This window comes from Rosa chinensis, chromosome 7 (genome assembly GCF_002994745.2).
Source record: "Rosa chinensis cultivar Old Blush chromosome 7, RchiOBHm-V2, whole genome shotgun sequence".
Taxonomy (NCBI): Eukaryota; Viridiplantae; Streptophyta; class Magnoliopsida; order Rosales; family Rosaceae; genus Rosa; species Rosa chinensis.
Genome location: NC_037094.1, coordinates 67,281,808 through 67,303,075, shown reverse-complemented (window position 1 = coordinate 67,303,075; position 21,268 = coordinate 67,281,808). Strand labels below are relative to the sequence as shown.

The 21,268-nt window shown below is 34.8% G+C and overlaps 1 long non-coding RNA gene, 1 other non-coding gene and 1 pseudogene across 2 annotated transcripts; all 3 read left to right on the top strand.

Annotated features, from left to right (window-relative positions):
• The first annotated feature begins 1,131 nt into the window (after nucleotides 1-1,131).
• Nucleotides 1,132-3,645, top strand: LOC121050291. Its single transcript, XR_005802560.1, has 3 exons — nucleotides 1,132-1,203; nucleotides 2,585-2,861; nucleotides 3,396-3,645. It is a non-coding gene; the product is annotated as an uncharacterized LOC121050291 (long non-coding RNA).
• Nucleotides 3,646-4,978: 1,333 nt separating this feature from the next.
• Nucleotides 4,979-5,054, top strand: LOC112181058. Its single transcript, XR_002928668.1, has one exon. It is a non-coding gene; the product is annotated as a small nucleolar RNA U30 (small nucleolar RNA).
• Nucleotides 5,055-13,662: 8,608 nt separating this feature from the next.
• LOC121050700 lies at nucleotides 13,663-21,192 on the top strand (annotated as a pseudogene).
• The last annotated feature ends 76 nt before the right edge of the window (nucleotides 21,193-21,268 follow it).

Genomic DNA, 21,268 nt, shown 5'->3' with positions numbered 1-21,268 from the left:
TACCATATGAAACAAACCATTTTTCAAGCTCTTCTTCAAAACCAAAAGGACCCTCTTACAAATTCCACCATTTTATAAGTAAATTCTCAACCTTTTTTATGTTCTGGTTACTGGGTTTCTCTTCTTATTTAAGTTTTCTTGTTGACAAGTTTTCTTGTTTCCAATTTATTGTAGGAGTGCTACAAGAATGCAAGCTGACAATGAAGAATTGGAGTTGAAGCAAATGAGAGATATGGTTGCTGCCAAAAAGAATGGTATATATGTTGCTATGGAACTGAGAGTGAAAGAGAGAGACTTGCTCTTTTACTTTACAGATTATAATGTTTTATGTTGCATTTAGATATATTATTGTGGTTAGTTTGGAGTTTAGTTGTTTGATATAAATTAGGGATGGAAAGATTAAACCTTTAACACCAAGGGAAGCTGGGTATGCAATTCAGCTATCTAAGTTCTAACAAAACCTTCTTGATGTTAATTCGTCCCTCTACAGAACACAAAAAGATAGACACAGCTTAATATAATATAATGTTTCCTTTCTATATTTGTTATTGTGACACCAATTGAAATTGCCCGAACACAGCACGCTTCAATTAAGCATATTTAACTACATCACCAACTCCATTGTATGCTTTATGTTTCTTTTCCAATGATCTGGACATTGGCTCTTGTCATTTTGCCGTTTAATTCCCATTTCAAAATGAAGCTGCAGCATGCTATAGTTTATAGAGTAGGGCTTAATTATATATGAAGTCTTGTCTTCATGTGTCTTGATCACTTTTCACCGCCAAAAACTTGTCAACAAAAGAGCTGACCACGAGGAGATGACTTTGTTGCTGCAAGTTTGGACCACCACCACTTGGTCTGCTTGCTTTATTCCACCACTTGTCCTTTTTTTGTTTTTGCTTTTTTTTTTTTTAAAGCTTATCCACCATGGAAGTAGTAAGACAACTGATTTCATTTTGAGGTGTTAGATTGAGATAAAGTTTAGATTTTTTTTTTGTTCTGAAGTTGGTTTTGGTTTTTGTAATTCGTTTTCTAATGTATACTAAGCAGTGTTTTTTGTTGTTATTATTAATTGTCTGAATGGTCACTTATATTTATACCTGTTGGCTTCTCTGCAGTTGGGTTGTTGTTTTGCCATATGGTTCCCACAAACCTACTAAGCCTTTCAAGTTGGAGCTTGCAATATATTCTAGTATGCAGGTACGTAGAGTAGGAGGTTATATTTTGTTTACTTGTTCTTAATTTTGTATGCATACATTGAAGTCAAGTCACAAGTAGTGTATGCTTTAGATGATTGCTTGGAGATGATATGATTAGCACTAGGTTGAGTTAATGTTCTGACCACATTTGAAATTATATAACTGTTATCTACTAGAATATTTGTTTTTTTTTTTTTACTTTGTTAAACATGTTAATAAATCATCCCTTAAATTGTGCCATCAAAGTTATTGAAGATATATAAGGAGCACTAAACTATAGTGTTCTCCAATCATATTGTCTTCCAAGGCATTTAGAATTATATCTGTCCTAATTGATGACCAAAGTAAACTTACTTCACCATGTATTTCTTTATTTATTGTTCTGTTGGGTATAAATTATTTGGTTGGCCAAAATCTTGCCTCATGTCCACAGAGTACCTAACTTCCCTATTAGCGAAAACAAACTCATATGAGTAATCTGGACTCAAGTCAATCCCATACTTGAAACTAGCAATGACCAGGATACAACATGTATATTCTTTCTCAACTTTCAATGAAGTAACATACTCAATTCTTACAATGAGCTCTGTATTCTGATTTGTGGTTGTGATGCTCTAGAAGCTAGCACCGTTTTCCTTTTATAAATGGAAATTCAGGGGAGTTAAATTGCCTTTGGGGATAAACTTGATCAGTAAGTGCATAAACCAACAGCCATTCAACCTCCTGGAGACAGAAAGACCTTCATTTTCTTTCAAGTTCAGCCCTTCTTGGCTGAATAATTTTCCCTTGTGATTACCAAGGAGGGCAGAACATTGCTTTGGCTCCTCGTGTCATTTGTTCACCAACTCCGGGCTTACCACCTGTGGTTTGGTCTGAGAGAGAATTTAATATTAGGTTTGTACATTTTCTTTAGCAGCTAGGTTGCTGGAATGGTGGCGGCGATTTAACCACTGCTCTGATGTCTAACCATATTCAAATACTGTACATTTGTGTTCCCACTTAAAAGCCTCTGGCTTCGTAACTTTGAAGTATTATGTTTATGTCCCTTGTTCTTCCATTTTCAATTTCTACTGTGATGAAGACCATGGACTCGTTATGTAGTGTTCTGTAACATATTTCCATGTTTCATATATTATTGTTGGTGTTTTTGGCTGCTAATGCACTTGATTTCCATGTTGGCTCATTTTCTTTCACCTTGTAGTTTTGATAGATTATCCAAATTATTTATATGTACCTTTCTTTACTCTAGATTGAATCATCTTGGTTCACTTATTTTGTGTGTTCTGAATTGTCTAGTAGTTTTGATATATTCTTATTTTACCTTTTTTCTTTGGAATATTAATCTCCTTTTTTTTTCTTTTCTTTTTTTTTCTGATAAGCAGGATGCTCAACCACATACAGTTATTGGATTGTGGAAAGTCAATATGGAAGAATCAAAATCTCACTTGTCTGATCCTTCGGTTATAATTCATGATATCTCCACAAGTAATTCCTTTATTCTGAAACAATTCTTAGAGTGTTTTAAACCTTATTTTTCTTAGGCCATAAATATGGGAGTTGATGTCACATTCATTCCCCTAGCCATTTTTTAATTGAATTCTATGTCCATGCATAGTCCCACGAGGCAGGAGGCGGAGACAAGGCATCAAAAACTTAGGCGTAAGTATTGTTTGTTAATTAATCTTAATCAATATGATTTTTGAAAGTGATTTAGAATCAAAGAAATTGGATATTTTCAGATAAGGTACAGCAGTAATGTTGTGGTACCACTCTCCAGCCTCCTATAGTCCTACTCCTCTAGCTAGGAAGAATTGAAATTATACTGTTATGGTTTCAAGTTAGTTCTATGTTTATTTTTGGTATTATGTCATTTAAAGTCAGAATTCTTTCTTTTGAGACAATGAAGTACTATCTTACAGACTATTATGTAGGCAACGATATGCTAGATTACACTGTTTTGTAGTGCAGATATTTTCTCCATCATTCTAGTCTTTATTTCTGGTAATGTCATATTCTAACACATGAGAGATATCATTGAGGATAAAGACATGCCAATGTTTCCTTCTAAGGTATCGACATATATAGCTATAAATATAGTCACTTGACTCAATTTCTGAGGACTTTGTTATTATGTCCATGCTTTATTCACCAAAATGATTAACTAATCCTTTTGATATAATAAACTGATTTCAGTGGGAGAGGAGTGCTAGCAACCAATACACCCAGGCAGATATTGATCAAGTGCGAAATGAGTGGGGGAAGTTTGTTGTCAACACATATGTGCATGAGTCTTGAAGTAGCGCGCTTATTGCTGGTACAATTTTGATAAGGAAAGCATCTTTTTTGTGCTTCTCTGATGGTACATTGTCATGCACCATGTGGCATGTTTTGGAACAATACATATATGTGTATCAGCTTTTTGATGTTGCAAGTAGATGGGCATGCACTAGAATGCTTTTCTTGTTTAAAATGTTGGCTTCTCTGATTGGGAAATGCACCTCTTTTGCTTTTGAAGTTTAAAGTATTGATTAGATTACTCATTTGATGGTTTCCAATATTCGTGTTTGATGAAGTACTGTTCATTTGGTAAATGGACCAAATGAATGCACAATCTAATTCAGGAATGGGATGTTCAAACGATCACATAACAAAATATATATAATGACGACTGCCCGTTGTCTGAATGGCCAAAAATGGGGCAGAAACTGATTGCCATCATTCATATCACACAACAGTTTTTAACAAATCAGTGTCTTCTAAACGTTAATCATACAATAGAAGCAATTGAACTCTGTTGTCCAAAAACTAAATCATACAACAGTTGCAATTGAACTCCGTTGTCCCAAATGTTTGATCATACAACAAATATAGTCCAAGCACTGAAGTTTGAGGATCAATCAGACAACACAAAAAATAAAAGTATGTTGTCTGATATGCTTAACATACAACAGCTTGAAACCAAGCACTGTTGTCTGAAGGCAGCGCTTCAACTGCTGCGCATGGCATCTGCCGAGCCATCTGTCAAGCCATCACACAACAGTTATACCACATACCCGTTGCCTGTTTATTTATCAGACAACTGTGTTCCACTATTGTCTGAATTTTCAACAAACAACGGCTCGCTCTACAACGGTGGCACTCCAAATCAGACAACAGTTTCTGTTTTGTCGTCTGATAAGTTTTTTGGCATAGTGAATTCTCTTAAGATCCTCATGCTTGACATAATCAAAGTTCAGCCAAAGTGAGTCTTTGAGACAACCCACTACACAGAAAATTCAAACTGCAAAGATATTGGGCACACTGTGAATTTGAAATGGATATCACGAAAATGAGGAACTCTGGACACCCTCCAATCTATAGTAAGTATTCAATCGACCTTTTATATGAGTATGAATCAATCTCATATTTGAAATTTTGTGAGAATATTTGATAATGATTATTATTTTGGTTTTGATGTCATATATATGTATATAGTGGTCAATCTGGTCTAGTATTGTTATTTGGCTCTAATGTCGAATATATATTCGACCTACTTAAGGGTTTTATTGGTCTGGTATTGTTGTTTCATCTATGGCTTTGTCCATGTTAAAATATGTTAGGTTAAAGTGATACATATTTCTTGTTTGACTATTCTCTCTGCACTTGACTTTGTTTAGGGTACCAATAATATATATTGTACAACTTTGTTTCATATATCTTTCGTTTTAGTTATATGCTTGTAGTTTCTATTTGTTTTCATCTATCTATCTTTTAGTTCTATGTTTCTAGTGTAAAGGTGTGATGATGATGAGGATTATAATCTGATTTTGATATGAGAACAAACCTTCTCATCCATTCATAATTATTCTGAGCACCCTCTCTTATACATATATGTTTTATTTTCTCTCTTTGTGTTGTCAATTTTCTGTGGGTATCATGCAAGTTTTTGGATTTTTTCTTTTCTTTAATGGACTATTGTAGCAGGTATCTGAGATTTCAAATGTGCTTAAATATAGTGTTAATAGACCATATGGTGATAGCGATCTTAATCTTATGTTAATGGATTGGATTGGTACAGTAAACTGATTGGCAGATACTATAGAAACTTATGTATCTTTCATATTAACTTCTACAGTTGAACCAGACAAATTCACTATAGAGATCAGACATGGTGCTGTCTTCGTAGGTGATGAGTATGTTGGGGGTACTAGATGTTGGATAGACTATTGTGAAGTGGACACATTTAACAAGTGGGAGTTGGAAGAAGCTGCAATATATCTTGGGTATGTGATCAAGAGAAATGGGTATTTTTTCTATCATCACACTGATGGTTTGGTTGAGAACTTGAGATAGACAATGATCTTAGGGCTCTTGAGTGTGCACAAAATCAGTCCCCTAGAAAAGTTTATGTTGTATGCTTTTGGGATAGCATGGAAGCAAATGAAGCCTTACTAGTTAATGCTGATCCACAACTTAATCCTCTAGATGAATCACAAATTCGCTTTCGAGACTTTTCTGATTATGGGGATAATAATGGATATGGTGCTAACGGAGACTATGAGGAAGGTGCTGATGGGGATGATGAACTTGAAGTTGATGATGAAGATGAAGATGAAGATGTAGGCATTGACGTAGATGAGGGCTTTGTAAATGTTCAAGTTGGTGATGATGGAGAAGGGCTTGTGGATTCTGAAGTTGGTATTAATGAAAAAGATGCAAATGCGAGTGGTGGAGATTCTGATTTTTACATTGTTGAGAACTATGTACAAACTGATGAAGCTATGAGGCAGTAAAAAAAATTCATGTGTAGATCATTTTCTCCCATAACGAATAAAGATTCATGTATAGTGGATTTTATTATTATTATTATTTTTTTTTTTATAAGAAAGGATAGTGGAATTTTGATCTCAAAAAGAAAAATAGAAAAGAAAAAAGATAAAAAAAATAAAAAGAAAAATGTCTAAAATACCCTCACGTGTTTCGCACATAATGACACTTAACGGTAGAACTTGACGGAAGTTAACGGAAATATGGAAATCGGCAAACTTTGAAAAAGTTAGTGTGTTATTGAGTAAAATTAATAAGTTAGTGTGCAAATTGACAATAGAAGAAAATGTCATGGGGTAATAACGTATTTTGGCCATTAAGCCTTATTATTACTACTACTACTACTACTACTATTATGGGCTAAATACTAGTTAGTACCATGTGGTTTAGGTCCAAAATCAATTCAGTCCCTGGACTTCTAATTTCATCAAAAACACCCATGCACTTTCAATTTTGATCTAATAGGTCCAATTCGTTAATATTCTGTTATGGGTTCAAGTTATAGTTGGATTATTTGTTGAAAAACTATTTATTTTTAATAGTATGACTCACTCCTAAATTGACTATGCAGACCACCTCAACACCACATCATAAAACATAGGCCATATATGAGCCAAGTTAACAAGTTAAGTAACTCAATTGTTGGAAAACTAACAAATTGGACCTATTAGATCAAAATTAAAAGTGCGGGGTGCTTTTGATGAAATTAGAAATTCAGGGACTGAATTGATTTTGGACCTAAACCACAGGGTAGTAATTTCTAATTAGCCCTATTATTATTTATTGGTACAATGTGGGCCGATTGGCCAAAGGCCCTAAAAGAGACTGGGTAATAGCTGTAGCAACATCTCTAGGCCTTACAAGGTCGAAAATATGATCAAGAATAGCTTGAACAATATTGAAGCTTGGGATAGATGAAGTATATTTTCGGTGGTAGTCTGTTTCCTTTCTTGCTTTGTATTTCTCTTGTCCATGTGGAAAAACGAAGCTTGAGATATATAGATAGAATTCTACATAATCCCCACTCTTGATTAGTGCTCCTCCTTGCCAACCTAGAGGCAACTATATTCCTTTCCTGGTGAATTATTGAACAATTAGAGAAAGAGGTCATGAAATTTACAGTGATTTCGATACAGTTACTATAGAAAAAACCAAATAGATACAAAATTTGCATTAAAGTACTACTATAGAGCTCAGGTGGCTAACCCAACCAACCTTGTTTCTGTTGTGCACCTATCAATCCCTTATGCAAGACCATTAAAACCACTTCTGATTATCTAACACATAACTGAATCACAATGGAGCTAATAGGATAATTAGATCAGGTGCCTCTAATGACTCAAAATTAGAACTCGAAAAAGGATAATTATTAAAGTAGCTTCAACTTCCACAAAAGGAGCAATGTCAACATTCTTCATAACTAGCATCAGTTTCCTCATTCCAGCATGAGTTTTGTTATAGAATAGTACATTTAGGTCAGCATAGTGTTGTTAACATGTCAATGACATAAGGCAATAAGGATATACAAGTTTAGGTAATCTTACATCATATTTGGTCCTTTAGTAATGAGGATATCCTCATAAGGGATGACGAGTAGCAAGTGTTGGAAAATTTGGTCGATGGACACTACTTCCGTCACCAGATTTCACCTCCTACAATATCTCAAAAATATAATATATTAATAACAAATAATAATCATAATATTATTTTCATAATAGATTAAATAACAAGGATTATAGAACTTATCTCTTGGATTTATAGGCTTCCGAATGACACATTACTAGAAAAGAGTTTAAGGTTGAGGCGTGTAAACACTGCCCTTAAGAGTAGATTTCACCCCTCGGAGACAATGTCTCGGTGTAGCAAATTTGTGGCGCCCTATCCTTCAGGGTACAACAACCGTTAATCCTTGTAAGCGTACATTCGCAAACTTGGGTCTTAGAACTGCTTAATTCTTTCCTTTGGCTAAATGTAAAATAGTAAAACTCTCAAAACTTTACGACAAAGAATAATTCAATAGAGAGAGAGAGAGACTGATTTTAAAAGAGATGATGAAAGATAAAGAATATATGTTACTGTGGAGCAAGTGGTGTTTTGTATTATAAAGGAGTTGCTAACTAGTATAATTATACAAATCATAAAGAGATTGAATGATAATAGAGAGGGGTTACAAAATTGGTAAACAATATAACCCCATGTATGAAACAATTATAAGATAGGTTATGATCATGATAAATATATATTAATATGAGTCAATTCTTAATTTATAATCCCCAATAAATGCTCTAAAAACAAAACGGAAATTCACAACTATAAAATTTAAATTGACGCATTTAAAAAATAAGCCAAACACCTTCCACCATATAGTTGTGTATTTTGAAATATCAACTAAAATTCCAACAATCCCCCACATATTTCAAAATACAAGAAAGTTTACCGACATAAGAATAACGGGATGCGTCAAAGTGAAAATGAAAGTATACCAGATGAAACTGAAAAAATGGATATGCCAAAAGAAAGTGAGAATTCAATGCATTTGAACTAGTGTCTTTTGGACTATGAACTAGCCATAGGATAAGTTAGCCATGACTCACAGAAATTTGGTGAAAATAAAATTTTCTATGAACCAGAATTTCTTGATATGAATCAGAGAGCTACTATCCACATTGAATCTCTATCAAGCTTGCTCTGCGGGTGGACACGAATAGGCCATGCCCCCCTACCTGGATGTTCATAAGTGCTCTAGAAAACTTGCCCAAGTTTCATAGGAAGCGGCCCCACTTCCACAGTCATATAGGTGAGTCCATCAAGCATGTACTGGAATCTGGCATGCCACCCAAGTTTAAGGGCTATGGTACTCATTAAGAACAAAGTTCATCCTTATACTTTCCAATTAAAGCACTATCTATGCATCATAGGGATGGACTCAAAGTTTTAATTTGATAGTGCGTCACTGACCAACAAGTAACTTGTTATTATCCATATGAACCTACTTCCTGGCATCGCCATTCACATAGGTTGGGTTACCATCACTCTTGACCTTTGTTATAGGCATAATCTTATCCCCCTCGATGTATTAACCACTACCTTCAGCCTTTAGCCTAATGGTTTTGTCAGAGTATTGGCCAAAATCAACTCTGACCTACACAGCTTATTGAACAATCTCAACATTAAGTAATTTTCATCGGATTTTTAGTTTTCCAATCTCATTTAAATATAAGAGCCTATTTTTCCTTGTTTTTTCTTGACCCCCACATTTTTGAGTATGTCTGAATTAGCCTCAGGCTCATATATATATAGGCAAGATAATAGCAAGCTATATATATTTAGGCAACGAATCTTCACATGTCAAGGACTTGGGAATTTAATAGGCAACATTATTTATCGATTTCGTGACTTCGGATACCTTAGTCATCCCCACATTTGGAGCCACCAAATGTCTCTTTATTCTTGATCAAAATTAAATTTGATCATGGAGGTACATCGAATGTCTATTTTCTCAAAGCATAAATCGAAGGCAATAATCAATGAGATAGTTTTTCACGGCATCAGCGTAAGGGACAATATCGAGGTGTCAACAGATGAAAAGTGTATATATTTATTTGTTTTGAGGCAACATTGACCGTAAGGCAACAAAAATTCGAAAGGCAACCCAAAATCTTTAAGGCAACATACTGAGCTAATCATCTAAGCAAATACCATAGTAAGCAACAATATATAATTGTGGTAATAATATTGACGTACACCTTCAATGGCTAGACAACTTACCATGTTTAGAGACTTGTTGTCTCTGCATTATATCGGGAAGCACTAATAATATAAAATCAGGTAATTGTTTACCAAATTCTCAAGGCAAGCATGTTCATTACCATTTGAATATCGAGGCAACCCTTATGTAACCAAATTATAAGGCAACATTTTCCGAAGGCATCAATCGCAGGGACATACTAATATCTCGTGGCATCAAATTACCAAAGGCAACTGTCAATGTAAAATTGACAAAATAATTTCTCCTTGCATTATTCATGATAACACATTTATTTTTCAGGCAACCGAGGCATCATCTTAATCAAGAGGAAATGGAAATATTGAGAGGCAACAATGTAGACACCAAAAATTTAATGAAAATAAAATTCATTAAATAATTCGGTCACCACTTGAAATTATGACCGAACAAATTTATTCAGCATGTGGGTCCCGCAAATTGTCCATGTGGCTTGTAAGTCAGCAAAATCACGCAGACTCAAAGAATGACACTTGGCGATACATGAAAGGCTCGATGGCAATAAATTAATTTGCTCCGACTAAATCAATTGATATTAAAGCGGATCAATCAAATCAATTGATTCTGAATAAAATCAAGCATTAAATCTCGTCTGCTGATTAGATATCAATTTATTTAAATTGATAATCAAGACGAAAATCAGCCATCAAATTAACTGGCTAATTCCTTAATAGTCATGATTAAATCAGTTAATTAAATCTGATTGATTTGATTATGCTATTAATGAAATACAATTAAAATCAGCCATCAAATTGATTGGCTCAATTCCTTAATAGTCGTGATTAAATCGATCAATTAAAACTGATTGATTTGATTATGCTAAATGAAAATGTAATTAATTACGTGTCATCAAGGCATTCCAAATTAAGAGAGACGCCGACACTATAAATACCCCCTCTCAAATCAAGAAAAGGACTTCGGCCGGAGAGAAAAATCACTCCCAAAGTTCATAAGTCTTCAAGTGCGTGAAGAGCCTTCAAGCTGCCAAATAGCCGGTTCATCACCAACCTCAAGTCAAAGCACTCGTCACATGTCAACCTTCGTGGCCATCATACGACTCAAGATCAAGCGTCAATCGCCCTTGAGCCAAGTACACCATCGAGGACGACTACAGACAGAGGGACGCAAGTAGACGGAAGAAACCTCTCCAAAGCTCAGAAGTCTCCCAAGCTCGTGAAGAACCATCAAGCTGCCAAATAGCCGGTCTCTTCACCTCACTGACTTCAGACAAGCAGGGGAAATCACCTACAAGCTCGAAGTCGTCAAACACGCGAATGATCAACAAGCACCAAACACATGTGCTGATTCATCTACCATCAAAAGCCATACTCGCCACGTGACACCGCTCGTGGTTCAAATCCGATCAAGATCAAGCTTCTACAGCCCTTGGTCAATCATCTTCCTCAAATCGTCAACATAGTAGGAAGTCCACATTGCAACCGTTTGATTCAAGATCAAGTGCTCGCCACCCTTAGATTAAATCAACGTCAGAGATCTAATCAGAGGAAAATCTTGTGAAAGAGCATCTACAGAGATTGTAACCCGCAAATTCATTAATAAAAATATATTATTTTGTACACGTGTCCTTCTTTCATTCGTTGCAGGATTTTTCGTGTTTACAAACAACTCTATTATTTCCGAAGAAACAATAATCCGAAGGCAACATTTCATTTCAATTTTTTTTTTTGAAGAAACAATACTTTAAACGGACATATTCCGAAGGCAACACCAAGGAATAACTTTTCGAGTTATAATGGTAAAAAATATTTTAATACATAGAAAATATGCTAAACCATAAAGTTAATAGCAATGATGCACAATAAATAGTACGAAAATGGTAAAACGATATTATATATAGCTATTAATATAGAAAAGTAAAAATGCAAAACTGTTTGTTTTACATTAGAAACACAATGCATTGAGCAATGAAGTAAATGCAAATTAAACTAAAATTAATAGTAGCACACAACTTAAATCATCATTACACCATGCATTACCGAAAAATGCACACTATAGGATCAACATTCAAATGTAGAACTATTTAGTTTTTCAAGTTATAACCTAACGCAAATAAAAAAAATGAATGCAATTGAGTAATTTAAATCTGTAGGCAGAAACTTAAACGATCATAAGCCATAAGCAAATAAAATATAACCAAAACTTAATGCATGATTAAAGTGCAATCAGTACTTTGCAATCAATAGAAAGCCAACTAATTAATCACATATAATTCCAAATCAAACGGTTCCTATTGCAAAAACACTACTACACAAAGTGAATCACATGACATGTAATAGACGACATACGACATTTTGGTGTCGTCTGAGTTAGTCAGACGACATATTAGTTATACTTGTCGTTTCTTCTCAAACTCAGCCAACACATTGTAATCAATTGGAGTTTGGTGAAATTGATAACTGTAAGACAACAGTTATTAGGACATGTGTTGTCTGAGAAATCAGAAAAAACAAAAAAGTTTAATTTATATTTATTTTTGTAGCCAAAAGCCCAAAACACAAATCGGTCAAATCCTTATCTGCTAGCTCAATTCCTTCCTTGGTCGTATCGAAGCCAAAAACTTCCCTCCGTTTCTTGAAAGAAATTAGGTCATTCTCCCTCCTTTTTGCTCTCACCATCTCACCATCTCAGCAGCCTATCGAAACCAGAAACCGATACACTCTCTCGCTCTCGCCTCACTCTCTCTCTCTCCGCCTCTCACTCTCACTCTCTCTCCGCTCGAAGTCGCTACCTGGTCGAGCTCGAAGTCGCCGAAGCTTAGTCGCTACCCAGGTGGTTTACTCTCTCCGCTGCCTGAGCTCGAAGTCGCCGAAGCTTAGTCGCTACCCAGGTGGTTTACTCTCTCCGCTGCCTGAGCTCGAAGTCGCCGAAGCTTACGGCCGCATCAACTCTGGTCGAGTTAGAGAATTGATTAGTCTAGATTAGTCTACAGGTACTATATCCCTCTTTAATTTGGCCTTTGTTTGATTAGGGTTTGGAAATTTTCAATCTGGGTATGTTGGGTATGATTGGGTTTGGGTTTTATTTGAGTTTGAGATTTTGAGATGTTGATGTCATTGCTTGTTCTAGTTATTGATAGAGTATTCACAATCTGCATAAATAGTTGGAAGAGCATTCACAATCTGCTCTTCTTATGCTTTTTTTTACTATCGATTTGATATCAACTTTTACTTTAAATTTGAAGGCATACATGTTTCTTCGGTTAGGTTGTTTATTCAGATTCAGGTGCCTTAAAATGCTTGGTTTCGGTTTGTTCGCATCCAATTCCACATTGTGTCAAAATTTGTAAAATAGTTACCCATTACCTGCTCTGGATAATAGTTTACATTGTCATTTCCTGCTTTGGATAATATGAAATTGTGTGGGAATTGAAATTGTATCTGATATACAATTGTGGACAATAGCATAGTGGAAACTAATTGTATCTGATATGGACATATGGTATGTAAATGCATACTAATTGGTTATTGCATACTAACTGCCTTGGTTACTGAATACAAATTGTCTTGGCAACCAATACATGAGTATGAAATTGCATCTGTTTTGGTATGCCCTGTTATGAGTTAACGACTTATCCTCAGCTTTGGTTACTGGTTAGTCAAGGATATTGCTCAGTTATGCTCAGTTTTGTACCCTGAAAAGTCTAAGTGATAATTTGCTACTTCAATTTCTCTCATGCTATGAATTTAGGAGTTCAAATTATAGCTTAAACTCTAGTGCTATTTCATTTTGGTATGGATAAGTTCCTATCAGCCAATATTTTCTTATCAGGTTTATGTTTTGTCAATGGCTGATAGTATTTTTGAAATGCATATTTATAAGTTAAACCTTTTGTGTACTTAGAGAGATCAGCCAGAGCTAGAAATTGAGTGACACAGAAATGAATAGCGAAACCTACGACAGAAGTGAATTTTGTTTCACCATTGTAGCTACAACTGCTTGTGATATGGGTACTCAGACTTTGCTCTTCACGGGAGATTACGTATGATGCTAATCTCTGTATTATCATCTCAATTATAAAGAATTTCTATTCAGATGCTGTAAAATGTGAAGTAACTCCATCTGTTTTCTGGCAACCTCAACTTAACCTTGCTCTCCAAATAGACACGGTGACATTTGCTTTAGATTTTTGAAAGAAGGGATCTCCTTTATTTAAAACCTATGCACGCCTGCTCTGATAATTCAATATGTCAACTGGGTAAGTCAAGTGGTTCTACAGTGGTAGAATTAGCCTAAACCAGTTAATACTAATGGAAAGTAATGGTGAATTAGCTACATCCATTTAATGAGTTTTATGTGGTTATGACTGATAAAGTAACGTATTAACTCGAGCAATTTGGGTATTGGAATAGGCGAACACAATATCATTGCTTCACAGGCACATGTATATAGAATATGAGTGAATCCTTGGCTAGTAGAACTTGATTATGTGAGTCGGCTATTTTTGAGATCACATTCTACTTTATTAACTAGTGTGATTATAAGGATTTAATGTGATGTCTTGTTTCCGTTGTATAACACTTTTGATGATGTTTCGTGTAACCCAATTGTTCAGATGATGAATGATAGTTGTTAGGTTTGAGTACTGGATTTTAATATGATCACTTGTTCGACAAAAAGACATTTCAGTGGAATGACCCTGTCCTTCTCTCAATGACTCAGTGTCATTATGTTATTATTATTATTTCTATTGAAAAACAAACTTTAATGAATTGTTTGTGTTTTTTTGCTTCTGACTTTGCAGATAGTAATTACTACAAGTACGTCGGCAGACTTAGATCAGATTTTACCATGGATGTTTTATCACAAGGTTATTGGAGTTTCCACCTTTTTTCTTTTTGTGGAAGGAAAGGCTGCGTCTCCTGAAGTATCCAAAGTTCTGGAGTCTATACCTGTGAGTCAAAATATGCTTTGGTCTGCTTATGTTCAGCTTAGTTGATTTATTCTTCTTTTGGTTCTCTTTTCCCCCACTTCAAATGGATTTCTATTATATCTTGTCATTTTCTTTGGGTAAAATCTTTTGAGGATAAACTTTTTGGTATTTTCTCAGGGAGTAAAATTGATATACAGAACAAAGGAGCTCGAGGAGCAACAAGCTAGAAGGTGAGTTGCCACTTTTTTGCTAGGACCACTCTTATGCTAACTGCTAATGTAGTTTTCTTTTATAATTGCTATATTCCTGGCTGCTTAGGCTCTTTCCTTAGCTCGTGATCAATGAATAATCATCTTTAAATGCTTCCACATTGTTCTACATTTATCTCTTATAGTTGTTTCTTGGATATATCTTTACTGATTTACTTGTTCTTATGCTTCTTGTTTTTGGTACCATCAGTTAGATTTGGAATGAGACATGGATGTCAAGTTTCTTTTACAAACCATGCAATTATGAGCTATTTGTGAAGCAATCTCTCAATATGGAGATGGCTATTGTTATGGCAAGGGTATGAAAGATGTTATCTCATATAATTTTTCCCCTCTTGTTATTCTTACTATTCTTACTTTCTGATACGAGCTCGTGTTGATTTTTTTCTTTTTGTCTTCTTGGAATTTTCTCTTGCATTCAAAAACAATAGGATGCTGGAATGGACTGGATTATTCATCTTGATACTGATGAGTTACTACACCCAGCTGGTGCCAAGGAGTATTCTTTGAGGCAGTTGCTGCTTGATGTGCCTGGGAATGTGGATATGGTTATTTTTTCGAACTATGTAAGTGAATTTGTAGTGGTACTTTTAAACATTGTGGTAGGCAGGTGGTTAAACTTAATTGCACATGCTAGTTTTGTACTTTTACATGTCTCTTGTTTCAACCCTGATGCTTGTTATTCGGTAAATGTAATTAACGTTGATATTTTGTTGAGTAGGAGAGCAGTGTTGAACGAGATGATATTAAGGAACCTTTTACCGAGGTAAATTTCTCTATTGTCCATTATTCTTGCTTTTTACGTGGTTCAGTAGATTCGTTTTAATTTTGTTCTAGTCTTATAGATAGCAGTAAATTATTATACTTGTCATGTCATGCTGCCTGTCTGATTGGAGACATCTTTTATTATGTGTACTGTTATTGTTAATCAGCGATGAGCTTGTATCCTAGTCTTAGTTGTAGGTTTAAGTTGAAATGCTGAAAGACAGAATTCTATTGTTGCTTAATCGAAATCTGCAACAATAAATTTTATAGACACATGATTATCTTTTCTATACCCTACTAAATGGATTAAACCAGCTATTCAATGCAAGTTTTTACTGAAGAACAGAACTATATCCAATTTGCAAGACACCCACCTTGGTCTAGCCCTTTTCCACAATCTAGACATAGACTTTGAAGTGGTTAGTCAAAAACTTCAAATATGGGCTTTTAGTTTGGCAAGAAGTAGGTGTGGGATATCCATATATGGTTCCTGACCTGTTTTCTTCTTGTATTTCTGACACTAATAGGTATCCATGTTCAAGAAGAATTACGATCATGTACCGAAAGATACATACTTTGGAATGTACAAAGAATCAACTCGTGGCAACCCAAACTACTTTCTGACTTATGGGAATGGGAAATCAGCTATTTCATTTTGGTATGGATAAGTTCCTATCAGCCAATATTTTCTTATCAGGTTTATGTTTTGTCAATGGCTGATAGTATTTTTGAAATGCATGTTTATAAGTTAAACCTTTTGTGTTGTTTGTTAATTAGAAAGATTTGTTTTTAGTTTTGTTTTCTTTCTCTTCTCTACACTAAAACTTGTCTTCATTAATTTGTCTACATCTCCTATCATCATTAGTTTTGTCAAGGAATAAAGCACTACAAAAAAGAATTGATGTAATCGGTGAGTACTAGTAGTTCCCTTTCCTTTGGATTTAATGTAAGGCTTCTGATTTTGATGGTATTATCCGGTAGGGATTCATTAATTTCTGTTTTAGTGAATATGTCATATATATAATAACTGCATTTGCTGTTGGTTGCTTGGATTATAGTTATTGAAATTTTGATGTCAATTACTAAGTGGCATATATGCTCAGATTACAAAACTTTGTCAAGGTTGTCCAGAATACATAATGCTCAATGACGTACAGCTATAGATTCTTTTTGCAAATTTGTCCATTACTAACTACAAACTAATTTATTTCAGTGGGAGAGAAGAGGCAAAGCAACATATACCCAGGAAGATATTGATGTGGTCAGAAATGAGTGGGCAAAGTTTATGGTGAAGACATATATGTAAGCATTGTGCTTGGTACTTATGGAGTTATATCTTCTTTTTTAGTTCAGTTGAAACTTTGTTCTATGGATTTGGTTGGACATGAGTTGATGCTTGTACTTTGAATTGATAATGTAAGATTTGCGAGAATGATGTATGAGAATGATGAAGTAAATGACAACTTTGAATTTCATATCTGCCTATTTCCAGATCAATTGTGCAAACTCAAGTCCAACAACATATATATGAATGTAACTGTTGTAGTGCAAACTATCACACAACACAAAAGAAAGGTCCAAATAAAGCTTATTGTCTGAGGAGAATTCAGACAACACCTTTATATACCAACTTGTTATCTTAAAGGAACACCGACAACAAGAAGGAAAGAATATTGTGGTCTGAGGTTCATTCAAGACAACAAATTCATCAACATTAATGTTATCTTAAATTACATTTAGACAACATCAGTATCATCAAACTTGTTATATAACTGTTAATTCAGACAACAAGAAAAAAAAATGTGTTGTCTGAAATTCATCCGGTACAACACATGCTTAATTAATATTGTTATATTAATGGAATTTTAGACAACATTGGAATCTAGATAATTGTTATCTTTTAGATATTCAGACAACATACGGTTATTGAAGATGTAGTCTGAGGTTCACCCGAGACAACACCATATCGAGCAAATTGATATTTGTAATACATTTCACACAACATTTGGTAATCAAAAATGCTTGTGTGATGTTTACTTCACACATCAGGTCTCATACAATATTGTCGTTGAAAATATATAGCAGACAACAAAGGCTTGGAAAGATTGTTGTGCTTGGTGAATTTCACTCAACACCCCGACAATAAGCTGTTGTCTGAGTTCATACCCGACAACAGACTACCGTCATGAATCAAAATTTGGTAAATTTAGACAACACATATTTAGGTACACATGTTGTGTGAATGACCAGAGAGACAATTAAAAAAGAATGTTGTCTGATGGGGGAGATCAGACAACACGCCAGTTTACAACATCTCCATTTTCATTCAGACAACAGGCTTTTGACTGTTGTCTGATTCACTTTGTGTAGTAGTGAAAGGAATAACTAATTCATAAATATAATTCAAGATATAGTGATCCTCCATTCTCAAAGGAAAATTTCAGTAGTACTTTTCAATTATCGGAGCTGGAAAGTAATATGTTTAACGAGATATAATTATGTTCTTTCAAATAATAAAAGACTTATCTTCATGTCTTAAGTATTCTAGAAGGAAACATCCACCAATAGATCTACTCTTAAGATTATTGGAAAATTTGGTCGATGGATGCTACTTCCGTCACCATATTTCACCTCCTACAATATCTCAAAAAATACAATATATTAATAACAAATAATAATCATAATATTAGTGTCATAATAGATTAAATAACAAGGATTATAGAACTTATCTCTTGGATTTATAGGCTTCCGAAGGACACATTACTTGAAAAGAGATTAAGGTTGAGGCATGTAAACAGTGCCCTTAAGAGTATATTTCGCCCATCGGAGAGAATGTCTCGGTGTAGCAAGTTTGTGGCTCCCTACCCTCCAGGGTACAACAACCGTTAATCCTTGTAAGCATACACTAGCAAACTTGGATCCTAGAACTGCTTGATTATTTCCTTTGGCAAAACGTAAAATAGTAAAACTCTCAAAACTTTACGACAAAAAATAATTCAATAGAGAGAGAGAGAGACTGATTTTGAAAGAGATGATGAAAGATAAAGAATATGTATTACTGTGGAGCAAGTGGTGTTTTGGATTATAAAGGAGTTGCTAGCTAGTACAATTATACAAATCATAAAGAGATTGAATGATAATAGAGAGGGGTTACAAAATTGGTAAACAATATAACCCCATGTATGAAACAATTATAAGATAGGTTATGATCATGATAAATATATATTAATATGAGTTAATTCTTAATAAATAATCCCCAATAAATGCTCTAAAAACAAAACAGAAATTCACAACTCTAAAATTTAAATTGACGCATTTAGAAAATAAGGCAAACACCTTCCACCATATAGTTGTGTATTTTGAAATATCAACTAAAATTCTAACTGTAAGAATTGCAGATGACAGAACATAAGCACCACTCAAGTATCCTAGCCCTAGGTGTAATTAAAAACAAGCGAATAACATAAGCTCAAGAAAGTATGGATTCCTACCTCAAGTTTGATAGAAAAGCATAGCCGCTCCTCTTTGATTCATTCCAGTCGGGTTGTTCAGGGACTCTACTTGAGGGCAACCTGGTGTTTCAAATGAGATTTCAATTCACTGAAAGAATTCGAGTATGCGGAAAAAATGCAGTCAGATCAAAGCTACATGAGGACCAGGCAATCTAACAAATATTGGAGACAAAGCATACATTTGAGAACAAGGACATCATGCAATCAGATCAAAGGCTACTTATTCACCAGACAATCTAACAGAGGTGTGAGACAAACATACATTCGATGTTTCGAATTGCATCAGTCACTTTTCCAATGGTTGATTGATGACAGGTTGCTATGTCTTGTTCAGTCCAGTTTTCATTAATAGTTCTGCTGACACAGTCAGAAAATAACCCTAGGTTTACAAGCAATAAACCTAAAACAAGGATTCTGGAGTCCACCAGAGATAAATGAGAAAACTCTCAATTTGATTGATAATATGATAAAAGATACGTTCTGCAGCCGTTTAAGATTCCTTATATATGAGAAAAGAAACCCTAAGGTAATTAACAATAAAACCCTAAAGCCCAGGGGTAAAAACAAAACAAATCCAAAACAAACTAGAAAACCGAAAATTCTGAAAAATAGTAAATTGTAGTTTTGAGGCCCTAAACAACCCCGAAAGCCCAAAAAGGCCCACATGTTGTGGCAAAGTGATGAGTTTTGTTCCTAGCGTCGTTCCCTTTCCGGAAAGCTATAGCAATATCGATTCGAACACCGAATGCCAAAGTTGCAGCAAACCGGGTTTTCCTCCTTTTGTACGATCGAGCTGTTCTTCAATCCTTATCGCCATTCGCTCTACATCATCTGCAAAAGTAGACATGGCAGTCATTGAAATATTCATAAAATAAAGATCGAAGATACAAAACCCATAACTACTATGCTGCATCAACAGGTAAAGTTTACCTTGCTCAGGTTGTGGGCCATTTCCAGATAAAGTAAAATAATCCTTAAACATAACATATCACCATAAGAACGAAAACATAGATATGTCAAACAGAGGCCAATGTTTTGGATACTTACTTGATGAAGAAGATGCCATTGTTCGATGTTAATAACTTGATCTTCTGCCCTTCTCCAATACTCTATAATGGGGAAGTATATTGCTTGTGTGTATTGTGCAGGCAGGGACCATGTTATTTTATATAGGAGACAATGCTTTAGGTTCCTTTCCTATTGAGGAATCCTAATTGCATATGGTTAGTCTCCAATCTGCAAACAGTATGCTTATGTGTATATTACTTCACATGTTAATTAGATCTGTAATATAATCCCGTTAGTAGTCAATGTACAAACTTCAATTCTTGTTCTTAAGTAGACTATATACGTACATGCATATGCATATACTTGATGAATTCTGTGTTATATGTAACTCCAAATAAAATATTACAGATAACCTTGATAACTCGAAGTTTGGATCAGGGTGATGACACCCATTATCCTCTGACACTTGTTCAACTCCATTGTTGCTATTTATAGATGAATAATTAATGCCTTTTCCTGATGGATCTGTGACCATCAATTCTCCAATCACAAGTACACTGAAGGAAAAAAAGAAAAGAAAAAAAACTTCTTAGAACTAGAATTGACTTCTGAACTGTTTTTGTTAACTCCCTTTCCAGATGAGCTCAGGATGGATCTTCTTTCATCTCCTGGAAGCAAAAAATTAGTTGGGGTATTACTATACTTATTTGAAACATAAATGTTTCAATAACTAGACAAGTGAGAGAGGAGAGCTGTAGAAATTATATCTGTACTAGAATTTTTTGGTGTTGCCAGGTTGGTCTCAGCTCCTCTCATGCCATTAAGATCCGCTCTAAGTTCATCCATGAGTTCAGGTGGTACATCATTGTTAACTAAATTTGTCCGTATCTGTTCTGTGGGAGTTGCAAATGACTGGGACTGTGGGAGCCACCTCCACTATGAAAATCTTCAATAGGCTTCAAATTTAACATAACGTAATTTGTCGGACATAAACTCAGTTAAAAATTAATTTCTTGACAAATAAGAAAACT